At 38.1% G+C, this 12,278-nt stretch overlaps 1 protein-coding gene across 1 annotated transcript in view; it reads right to left on the bottom strand.

Moving 5' to 3' along the window:
• The window catches only part of LOC126418620 (uncharacterized), a 155,849-nt gene extending 144,032 nt beyond the window's left edge, over positions 1-11,817 (bottom strand). The window contains exon 1 of the mRNA XM_050085462.1: positions 11,773-11,817. The gene's annotated coding sequence lies outside the window, so the exon portion shown is untranslated. The remainder of the gene's footprint in view (positions 1-11,772) is intronic.
• Positions 11,818-12,278: the final 461 nt, after the last annotated feature.

The raw sequence follows: 12,278 nt of genomic DNA, 5'->3' as shown, positions 1-12,278 counted from the left end.
ATCGGGTACATAGAATATAAACGAAAACATCCAAAACACCATTTACGTAACAGATTGATAAGACATCATACTTTAAAGCATATAAGAAATACTAGGGCTCTTCACAAGACCCAACATTTACTAATTAGGATCAAGTCTCCAGTTCTGGCCACTACACCACTTATGGCCAATTTGATGTGATTACTGAACTGTAAAGCTTCTTTTGAACACCAACAGGTATGAACAATATTAACTGTTCGATTCCATTAGATATTGAAACTTTCTTTGACTGTTCTTGTTTGGAGTCATAATTTTTTGAAAAAGTCTGTGTTGTAGAAGATGAGTTTTGTAGCGTTTCCTTTACGCAAAGCATAATCTGATTTTAGTTTTCTACACATTTAAATAAAACTGTGTCTTTTGGGAGGTAGGGCTAAGAATTATAGTTTCATTTCTTACACGTTAAATATGATACAACTCCAAAACAGTTTTCCATGTTTCTTTATTATTGACCTTGGGGCTTTTCTTCCCCCAGAGTTTTTCTTTTAGTGGTTAGAATGACTAATGTATGGTTTCACTGTGCTCTGTGTGTTTCTGAAACAAGGGACCGATGACCATTGCAGTTTGGTCCCTTTAATCTTTAAACCAACCAACCAAACCACTGAATTTCTATGGCCATTACAAGATCTTGGTTCACTGTTACGGCACAAGTAGAGACATGTGACCTATTTTGGCCACTTCTAAAAATACGTACAATGCATCTATAATACAGTTTTGGTCTACATTCTACGTAGACCAGTTTTATTTAATTAGGCATTTTTGAAATATTTCTGGTGTTTTTTTATATCAAGATATACCTAATTAATTGTCTTGCCTGAACATCTCATATTAATTTATCTAACCTCATAATAGTGAAATATGCTACCCATATTATGAAAATATAATGTTTTTTAGCTCAAAGTTTTGAAGTCAACGAATGAATAAGCAAAGTTAAAACGCACAAGAGACTATTGTTGATGGTATTATGGCTACTACTGCAAACAAGTTGTACAATGCTCCAAGAACATTAGTAAATAAAATTTCTGGTCGATCTCCACAAGAATGTACAGTGCACTGTGGCCTACGTTCTGTTGAAAGAGGGAAAATACGAAAATAAAAATAATAATATTGGTGGGTTTGGTTCTGGACTGTTTCAACATGCGATTTCCAGGTAAATCTCCACATATCTGCCTTTTCAATAGTTTTTGAGCAGATACATAAAGTTCGAAGGCTGCATTAGAAACAATCAACCTTGAGAAAAGTGATATCGTGGCTTTCTTAAGAGAGGTAAATTTTTGTCACAGAAACATGGTATAGGTTAATGGGACTCGAGATTCTTCTACAGAGGACAGAAACAAGAAATTGATGCCAGAAAGCATCTGAAACGCTGAAACATAAGGATATGTTAAATGACCCTAACAGAGTTTTTTATGTGGATAAAACCTTTTTTCTGGCTCCTAAAAGGGAATTAAACATAGATTGTTTCTAGGCCCATCATTACAGTACTTTTTGTTTAATTGTTTTTCTGTTTCACTGAATTGCTGTAACTTTTATCTCCTATTTTTCAAGTAATTTTAAACTTTTTGCTATAGTTAACATATAGCCTATATCGATCTGTTCTTCAGATGGTCATAAGTGGTTTCCCAGCACTACTCTATATGGAACAGATAATTTATCAACCCACAGCCCATCTTGTATTCATATGCCAGTTTACAGAACATCATTTAACTATTTATTATTGATGAGCATCCTACTTCCTGTAAGTAATTTTCCACGAGTAACCCACAGCTGTAACTCTTGTACTCTGCTTGCTTAATGTGCCTTGAGACACAAAGGAGAGTTGAGCATTTTTAATCTTCACTTTATCTTAGTCACAGCACAAGCTCAACTGACAAAAATGTTCAATACTTCTTCAAGTTATCTCCCCTTTTCCCTGTAATCATAGATACCCCCACAATCACTTTTGAATCACATTAATTTAGATATATCATTTAATGCATGAGTTCTAAAGGGTGGGACCTTGTGTTATGTACTTCCAAGTGTGGGAATATGTCTTTTTTTTGTAACTGTGTACTCACACTATTTATTCAAATATTGTGCCACTTCAGTGTTACCTTGCATCACAGGCTTTCAATACTAATACCAATTTAGTAAAACAAGGCACCATGGCTGTTGAAAGATGTGCATACACGAAATGAAAACACACACATGTAAACAAAAAAAAAAAAGACATATGTTTTGCAGAAGGAGTTTTTCTGTAGAAACTCCATACTTCACTCATAAATATGTAAAAATGTGTACAATATTATGTAATTTGTACAATGTTATGAAAAGTATGGACTGCTACCCACCATAAAACGGAGATGATGTGTTACAGACAGGCACAACAAGAAGACTGCTTCGTTTTGTTGTGCCTGTCTGGGACTCAGCATCTTCACTATGTCCTTTTCATAATGTTATGAATATTCTATGCTGGATTTCCCACTGTTTAAAAATGTCTACAGTAGTTTCCAACTGAAGTCTCTACAGCTGGATTCTCTTTGATGGACCACTCATCAGCAATACAGATGTGTCCGATTCCGCCCATCTACTTTGATCTGTGTTGGTGTCAAGATGGAGGACACTCTTATTTCCAGTACATACAATATGTCGTCCATAACGTCACTAAAATAAATGTAGTTGTAAAATCCATACCAACTAACATACTACCAAACAGCATCGAACTATTAACCATATGACGAACTAACAATTTCAAAACGGAAAAGAAATCAGTTGCCAATAACTAGCAACAAAAAAAAAAAAAAAATAAGTCACTGTCAAGTTAACACAAACTCCCAAAAGATCAAGTGACACACAGATTTAAGTCACTGCTGCACTAACAACATTCACAAACAATTCAGAAACACTAGAGTACAGATTAAGTACCATCACTTGTATAATTCCTGTAGATCATCCATTTTCCTGATTCTTAATTCTGGGACCAGTTCACCAATAACGATGTTAATAAAATTCAGATCAAAGATAAGTGTCTGAAATAGTAGTATGCACACAGACAACAGAGGGGCACCAGGTGTTAATGCAGATTTTCCAGTTTTTTTTTTTTCTCCAGAGCAAGTGAAAATGTTTCTCCACAAAACTTCTGACAACAATAACACAGCAGTGTATCCAGTATGTATAAAATTCTATTGGCTACCTTGGATACTCGCAAGAAGCAACAATTTGCATTAGACCTAGAACTAAGTTTGTTTTTTGAACAAATTTGTTTCTCTTAAGATTACAGAAAGAGGGAGAAGAAAACTTACTGCGAACCCACTGCTAGACATACACAACACACTTCATAGTTCCGCAATTTTTGCCTTGATCACAAGATTTATATGAGATGTCAAATGTTAAACTGAAATGTTCATCGAGGAACAGTTCCATTGCACCCAAAACTGTGCACCACGGGGCAGAAACTAAAATTATTTTCCTTCTTAATTTAAGTTCTTCCTTAGCTAAACTTCTTGCCTGCAGCATTCCTTCAACAGATGAACAAGATGTAAATTGGGGTGACTAGGAGCTTAACAACAAAAATGGCAGCAGGGGAAGATGAAATATCAGTGGCAAGGATAGTGAAGACTGCAGTGCAGACTACAAAACCTTCAGCCCTCATTGAAAATTTATCCTTTAGTGTTTCCTTTGCAGTTAAGGTACCAAAAATGAGGCAGACGTAAAATATAAAACTGCCATCCCATATCACTTCTTTCTGCTTTCTCAAAAATATCACAGGAGCTGATGAAATTGAAAGTTACTATTTACCCAGCCAACAATGAACTTCAGAATTGCAGCCATCACGGTCTCTGTCCAGTACGGGAATTGCGCTCATAGACTACACGCAAGACACAATTAAAAGTTTGGAGAAAAATAAAAAGTTTCGTAGGAATCAATTTAAATCGGTTGAAGTCATGATCCGGGTCAGCGGTAGTCACGGCGATGCTTTATCTAGTGCTCATAGGTTGCCAATGTGTCAGTTTCGCGTAGCCAATACCACGATTCTCTAACATAACCAATCAGACGCAAGAGGAGTGTCAATGTGTTTCTAGAGCCAAAACTGAAACCAGTGTCTCGTTTGCTGCTTTTCGGTGTATTAGCGAGTTCCGAGAGAAATATTATGCGATTATGGCAGCGAGTGCTATGAAGGGAACTGATTTAAATAATTTAGTTGTGCACGGCGACATCGTCCGTGGGTGCATGACGCTTGGATTAACTGCAGAGGCACGAAAATGCATCAAATGCGGTGGTGAAATGACTTTTAAAGAATCACAAACTTGTGTGGATGGAATCATCCGAAAGTGCAGCAAAAGCTGCTACTCTGAGCAAATGGAGTGGATCGATGTTTTTTAATTCAATCACGGGAGAAGGTAGAGGATCAATGTTTATTAATAATAGATCGCATGTTCGATGTTTTAATAAAGATTGATCCACCTACCTTCTCCCGTTATTTAATTAAAAAACATTGGTCCACTTACAAGCAGAGGTCCATCAACTTTTTAACCTATCTATACGGTGACGCAGGCACCACACTGCAGCCATTCACTCTCGTGGGCCCTAGTTTGCGAGTAACTGACGGATAAAACATTCCGAAAGTAGTATGATAACAGTGCTAAAAAAAGCTTGCATTACATCGTCCCTTTGTGTGGTATAATGGATAGGATAACAACTTCTCATCGGGTAGATTATTGATTTGAAGCTTATCCCAAGGAAAAAATTTGTTTATTTTTAGATCTTTATCGAAATTGCTTCGACCATTATTTTTATTCCATTAACTGGTTTAAATGCAATTTATTTCTATTCCTTTGTCAAATTATTTTAATCACAGTATGAAAGTTTTTATTTATTTCAGCCGGCCGGAGTGGCCGTGCGGTTCTAGGCGCTACAGTCTCGAACCGCGCGACCTCTACGGTCGCAGGTTCGAATCCCACCTCGGGCATGGGTGTGTGTGATGTCCTTAGGTTAGTTAGGTTTAATTAGTTCTAAGTTCGAGTGGACCGATAACCTAAGAAGTTAAGTCCCGTAGTGCTCAGATCCATTTGAACCATTTATTTCATTTTTTCTTTATATCATTCTTTTTCCAATTGAAATTTTTGTACATCTGAATTTAATTATATTTACCTACCATAATATTCAATTATTTGAAAATTTCGATCAGCTAAAAAAAGATGGAATAATCTATTTATGTTTGTGCAGTAGTGTGAAAAATGTATTTCTGTTACCAGATGAGCAACTTTTTAGCACAATACTAGCCATACATTACCATGTAGATACTTCAAGAAGGCGATCACACCTCTCCTTGTTAGCGTGCTCACGCAGGTCGATTGGCGACTACCGAAGAACGGGATACAACCCGTCGGCTTTGGCCAATGACGTCGTAATTTGCCAGACATAATTTGTTACACAGATTTAACAGCTGAGACGAGTGTTCATAAACGCAGGAAAAAAACAGATGGCAGCCAGTAATATTTCGACCATAATGTTAAGGGTATCGCTTGTTTGAGTCCTAATACTTCTGTAAAAAAATAAGGGAAAGAAAAGGGATAGAAGTAGCTGTAGCATAGAATACCTCACCTGACATATTTATGAATTGTATCTCGAACTGCAGTCAAGCTGTGTAGGTTAACTGCAGTACGGGACACAAATGTAATGTACGTGGATTTCTTCGGTTTAGTTTGTATTAGTATCCTATTGTTCAGCTGAACTGCATAAGTCAACTAAAATACGATATACAAATTTTACAGGCGTTGTTTCTTTCGCCTTCGCTACCACTAATAGTCTGTTCTTACGTAGTTAATATTAATAGCGAAGGCAGAAGATAAGAAAGAATAGGATACTACTGTTAACGAAAACGAGGAAATCGACGTACGTTACATTGGCAACCTCTACCTCACGTCCACGTCAACTACGCAAAGGCGGAAGAAGACGACACACACGGGATACAAATTTTACGTCTGTCGGTCTTTTCGCCTTTAGTAGTGCAGATTTTCTGACTGACCAATAACCTTCTGAACTATTGGTACAAGCCCCAGTCGATGAAGATCTCAATTCAATATTATGATTGACAACAAGATGCTGAAAACCCCTGTTCCCCCTGTATGTAGAAAAACCATCAGAAATTACTACGGAATCCTCTGCAACTTGATCTTCAATTAATTTCACCAAAACTTTCTTCGTTCGATTCGGAACTACTTTAAAAACTACATCGTCATATTCTGGACCTGAAATTACAGCCCCCCAAATCCATAATCCTACCGCAGGTTCCCTCCTGTTGTACTTCGTTTATATATTATACAAAACAAGCACCAGTCTACAACGGTATGCTCAGATACACGACATTCATGCACACGCAGCCACACAGGATACCTCAAACACCACCACTACGTATTTTTTTTTTATATCCTTCAAGGCCAGGTTAGATTGCTCAAACCATGTTCCTCGTCTAATTGAGTGCCATAGCCGATCCTTGCTACACCTCCATACGAGTAAATCGTGAGTACGACGAGCAGACACACTTATCAGGTGCATATGGTCGCCGCACTCACGACATCGAACGTAATCAGCAAGAAGACCAGACATTTGCAAAAATCGAATGGTTTCCATCATGTCTACGCCCACAGGCTCCTTTAAATCATCTATATTCATGGGAATAGATAAATCCATACCTACAAACGAAAATGAAAAACTAAAAATTTTTCTAAATTAAAAAACTATTCGTCCACATTATCTCAAACTTACTAAGACTGAAATTAAGTACCGACTGAATTGGATAGAACCAATTATTTAAATCAACGCACACGAAAAAAATCTTATGCAAGTCTAGCGCTGTCTTTTAAAGCCACATTGGTTCAAATGGCTCTGAGCACTATGGGACTCAACTGCTGAGGTCATTAGTCCCCTAGAACTTAGAACTAGTTAAACCTAACTAACCTAAGGACATCACAAACATCCATGCCCGAGGCAGGATTCGAACCTGCGACCGTAGCGGTCTTGCGGTTCCAGACTGCAGCGCCTTTAACCGCACGGCCACTTCGGCCGGCTCAAAGCCACATTCTTTTTTTTTTTTTCAATGTACAATGATGGCGCTTATCCACAGCAGACAACCTATTTATTATCTATGGCTCGAAAGTAAACACATAATATCTAAGAGTAATCTATGACATCATTGGTCAAAGTGGAAAGGTTGTATCCCGTTCTTCAGTAGACATTACCATGTAGATACACTACTGGCCATTAAAATTGCTACACCACGAAGATGACGTGCTAAGGACGCGAAATTTAACCGAAAGGAAGAAGATGCTGTGATATGCGAATGATTAGTTTTTCAGAGCATTCACACAAGGTTGGCGCCGGTGGCGACACCTACAACGTGCTGACATGAGCAAAGTTTCCAGCCGATTTCTCATACAGAAACAGCAGTTGATTGGCGTTGCCTGGTGAAACGTTGTTATGGTGCCTCGTGTAAGGAGAAGAAATGCGTACCATCACGTTTCCGACTTTGATAAAGGTCGGATTGTAGCCTGTCGCGATTGCGGTTTATCGTATCGCGACGTTACAGCTCACGTTGGTCGAGATCCAATGACTGTTAGCAGAATATGGAATCGGTGGATTCAGAAGGGTAATACGGAACGCCATGCTGGATCCCAACGGCCTCGTATCACTAGCAGTCGAGATGACAGGCCATGGGCGTACCCAGCGAGGGGTAAGGGGGGGGTCAGCTGCCCCCCCCCCCTCCCCTAGAAGATATTCGCAGTTTTTCACTAGTTTACTGTTTTATTTAATAAGAAATGCTGCATGTTTTCTCGGATTGCACAAGTGCATTTTTGTATTTACAATGTTTATTAAAGCAGTTTTTCACTGGCTTACTGTTTTATTTAATAAGAAGTACTGTATGTTGTCTCGAGTCCTTGTTTCCTGAGACTAGTATGACCTGCCCCCCCCCCCCCCCCCCAGTTCAGATCCTGGGTATGCCCTTGTGACAGGCATCTTATCCGCATGGCTGTAACGAATCGTGCAGCCACGTCTCCATCCCTGAGACAACAGATGGGGCCGTTTGCATGACAACAACCATCTGCACGAACAGTTCGACGATGTTTGCAGCAGCATGGACTAGGAAACCTCTACAGACAATACTCACTCAATAGTCAACTATAAATTAATGTTTTACAAGATTTATAAAAGTTAATGTTTTGGGTATCTTATACTATACCCTGGGACTCAATGTCGATTTTGTTCACGTCAGTGGAAGTGAGGTTATATTTGTTTTCCGCTTGATTCTCAGGCTTGACTGATGAAGAGGTCACTGAGTTGGTCAACAGAATTGATCCAGATGAGTCTGACGTAGAGTCTGATGATGAAGATGACGCTTTGATACAAAGAAATCAAAGTGACGAAAGTTCATCAGATGAAGAATCTGTACCTCTTGCTAAAATCCGAGAAAGAAGCGAGTTTTGGAGGTATACAGATGTGTAAGGATGATTGTGTTATTAAAGAAATTACGGTCTCTTACTAGATGGTTTACTTAAAAAAAACTAATTTGCCTTTTTTTTAGTTTTCAGGTTCTTAGCACTTCCAAAAACCTCCGATGCAACATTGCTGCCAGCACATCAGTGGCCACAGATGAACTCAAGAAACCATTTGAATACTTTTACAAATACTTCCATGGTTCATTTTTTACGGATATGTCTCAATTCACAAATTATAGGCATGTTAATAAAACAGAAAAATCACTAAAATGTACTGCAGAAGAAATGGACAAGTTTTGGGGAGTGAGCATTGTTGCAGCATCTAAGAATGTGCTGGGAGAGGAAAAGTAGGTACCCACTAGTTGCAGACAATGTTTCTAGAGACAGATTTTAGCTACTGAGGAACAATATAAAATTAGTTGACGACAATGCTGTTAGTGAACAGGAAAACATTACCACTTTTGGAAAATAAAACCAATATTGGAGACTGTTAGAAAGGGATGTTTAGAAAACCATCGGTCAACGGAAATATCTATCGATGAGCAGATGATTGTTTCATGGACAAGTGAAAATGAAGCAGTATGTAAAGCGAAAACCTAACCCAGAAGGTTTGAAGAATTTTGTCATGGCACACCCTCATGGCATACCCCTTTATTTCTGTATGTATGAAGGAAAAGGGAAAGAAATTCAGTCTGAAAAAGTGCCCCCTCCAGAGAAATTAGATGTAAGAGGCAGAGTAGTGGTGAAACTTAGTGATACATTGACAGAGAAGTCATTAATTTATGTTGACAGATATTTTACTTCTGTTCCCCTCCTCGACAAGTTACTAAGAGACAGGAACATTACTGCCACTGGCACAATAATGCTGAGTCGCATCCCCAGACGTATACGGTTTGAGGAAGATACAACAATGAGAAAAACAAGAGGCAGCCATGATCAGGTGGTAAGGAATGACGGGAACCTAGCAATTATCAAATGGTTTGACAACTGAGTGATTTATTTGGCTTCAACAGAACCAAGTGTTGAGCCAACTGAGAAATGCACTTGGTGGTCTAAAAAAGAGAAAAAGTACATTGAAGTTCCTCGCCCATGTGTAGTAAAGGCATACAATACTTACATGGGAGGTGTTGACCTGTTAGATAGGATGGTGGGAAAGTATGGCATGAGAGCCCGGACCCACAAATGGACCATCAGAGTGATTCATCACTTTATTGATTTTGCAATTGCTGCTGCATGGTTGGAATACAGAGAGACTGCAATGCAGAATGGTATTGCAAAGAACCATACAGTGCCATACTATCAGCTCAAGCTTGATATTGCAGAAAATTTGGTGGATTTTCACCAACAGTCAAGTTTACTGATCGAACCTGTGGAGCAAGAACTAGACTCCGAAGATGAAGGAAAAGACCATGACGTCCCATCCCACTACCACCAATGGAAAAAAGAAAAGCAAGCAAGCTTCATTTGCCTGAAATGATGAATCATGTTCAGAAGAACAGGTCAAAATGCTGGGCAGAAGGTTGTGGAGGTCTTACTTTTGTACAATGTGAGCAGTGCAAAATGTTCCCTTGCTTTATTGCTGAGAGGAACTGTTTTAACAAATTCCACAAAAACTAAAATATATTTAGTGTAAGTGTTGTTAATTTATTGATACTTGTGATAATACCAAAAGAGGGACAATAATTTGACACATTTTGCTATGGTAATTTCGTTTATATATTTTTAATTGTTTACATAATATGGTTAAAAATTTTGATACCAAATTTCTTTTTTCACCTATCATGGTATCTACAGAAAATATGAACAATGTGTGTAATATTTCTGACTGGAATTTTTTTGGAATAAATCAAAATGAAACTGCATAGTTGTGTATATAAATGCGCTGCTTGAGTCCCAAGGTATCATACGTGATACCATCTATAAAAAATTGTGAATGGTTAAAAACTTTTTTTGAGGTCATTCATAGTTAACTAGCATTAACAGATTGCAGTTAACACAAATTTAGCTCACTTGAAATTTTAATATATGCTCGGGACTGGAGAGGATATACGTAAATGACTTACAGCTACAATATGATACAGCCAAAATTGTATTACATGCAGATGACGAGTTTTTGAAGTCACTCAATTTTAGACTCATCACATTCCACTACTGATGAAGCAGCAAAAAAGTATTTAGACTCGGTTTAGTGCAAATAAACTTACAATGAATGCAATGCAAACAAATTGCACTCAGGATGAAGACATTAATCTATTACTGCATGACAGACTAACAGAGAGAGTGCAGTTTGCAGAACTTGTAGGGATTCTTATAGATGAGGCTATAAATTGGAAACATAACGTAAGATTTCTTCTACACAGACTTAACTGATTTCCACTGAGTGTTGTCGCAAGTGTTTCCACTTCAGAAGGCATCAGAATGGCAGACTTGGAATATTTTCATTCCGTTGCCTCATATGGAATAGCATTCTCGGCAAACTCAGAATCTGATTAAAAAGAAATTTTATCTTACAAAAATGAGTTGTTCGAATAATTACCCACAGCCGTACAAACCTATCTACAGGTCTCTTTTCAAGACATTAGGAATACTTACTCTGTCATCACTCTATATATTTAAAAGTGTACTCTTAACCAAAGCAAATCTAAGCACTCTCCACACAAATGCCGACTATAACATATGGAATAGGAATAATCTACACACCGAACAAACAAAAACAGCAGCAACTCAGAATCGTATAAGCTCTACAATGCATTAAAGACTTAACGGATGATATAAATTTTAAGTTGGAACTTTGAAAACTTTGTAACTCATAAACGTTGCAATTCAGTATATGAATACCTCTCATATCAAGGAAATGATTTTATAAACTTATCTCCAATATAATGCAGTTCTCTGATAAGTCCTGTGAGCTTATACTATAGTATTTTACTACCTTTATTACTCTTTGTTTCCCAGTAATAACTACATATAGAATAAACTATTATATACCATTCACATGCAAAGAAACTATAAATTTACTGGTAAATGTTGTAAGCAGTTACATTTCGTACATCCCATATTTTTAATTTTTATGTATGGCAAGTCCAATACCATTTGTACGGTGGCTTTGATGCTAAATAAATAAATAAAACTCGTCGTCTAGCTGTATATACTGCACGGACACATTGCCGTAGTAAGGTCCGATAGTTCGCGAATTCGAAGCAAAAACTAAACAATACGAAGATTGAGTTAAACGGGTAAAGGAAATAAGCACAGAACTTACCGCGCTCCGCTTGCTTACGATGCGCGCAACATGTACACACCTACACACACTGTCTCGCAATCGATACTGTGAGACGCTCTCCCGAATAGCGCCGAAGAGAGCCGAAGGGTAGAGGTCTAGCATCGATCGCGTAGCAGACGGAACGACGTCATCCCGGATTTCCACGCTACATTCTAGATAATACGAAACTAAAATAGAAAGCACTTGATCATACTGTTTATGGCTGGCTCTATATTGTTCCAGCCTGCTTTATCACAACTTTATTTTGTCCACTGTCCATTGTCTCACAAACTTGAGTCATTGTTGCAGTGTTTTGACACGACGAAACATCAGCTTCTTCATCCCGATCTTTCAGCAAAGACATCGCTATTTTATGGCTTTCCGCTGGGTCAGCCCTTCCAAACAGAATGCGCTGTACAGCTCTTTTCTTTTTCGTTGTAGATCGATTTTTCTCTTCTGGCATGAAGTGCTTATCATTGTGACTGCGAATTGCAGTTAACGTTGCT

This window comes from Schistocerca serialis, chromosome 9 (assembly GCF_023864345.2).
Source record: "Schistocerca serialis cubense isolate TAMUIC-IGC-003099 chromosome 9, iqSchSeri2.2, whole genome shotgun sequence".
Classification (NCBI taxonomy): domain Eukaryota; kingdom Metazoa; phylum Arthropoda; class Insecta; order Orthoptera; family Acrididae; genus Schistocerca; species Schistocerca serialis.
The sequence above is the reverse complement of the archived record's forward strand: the minus strand, read 5'-3'. Positions and strand labels throughout refer to the sequence as shown.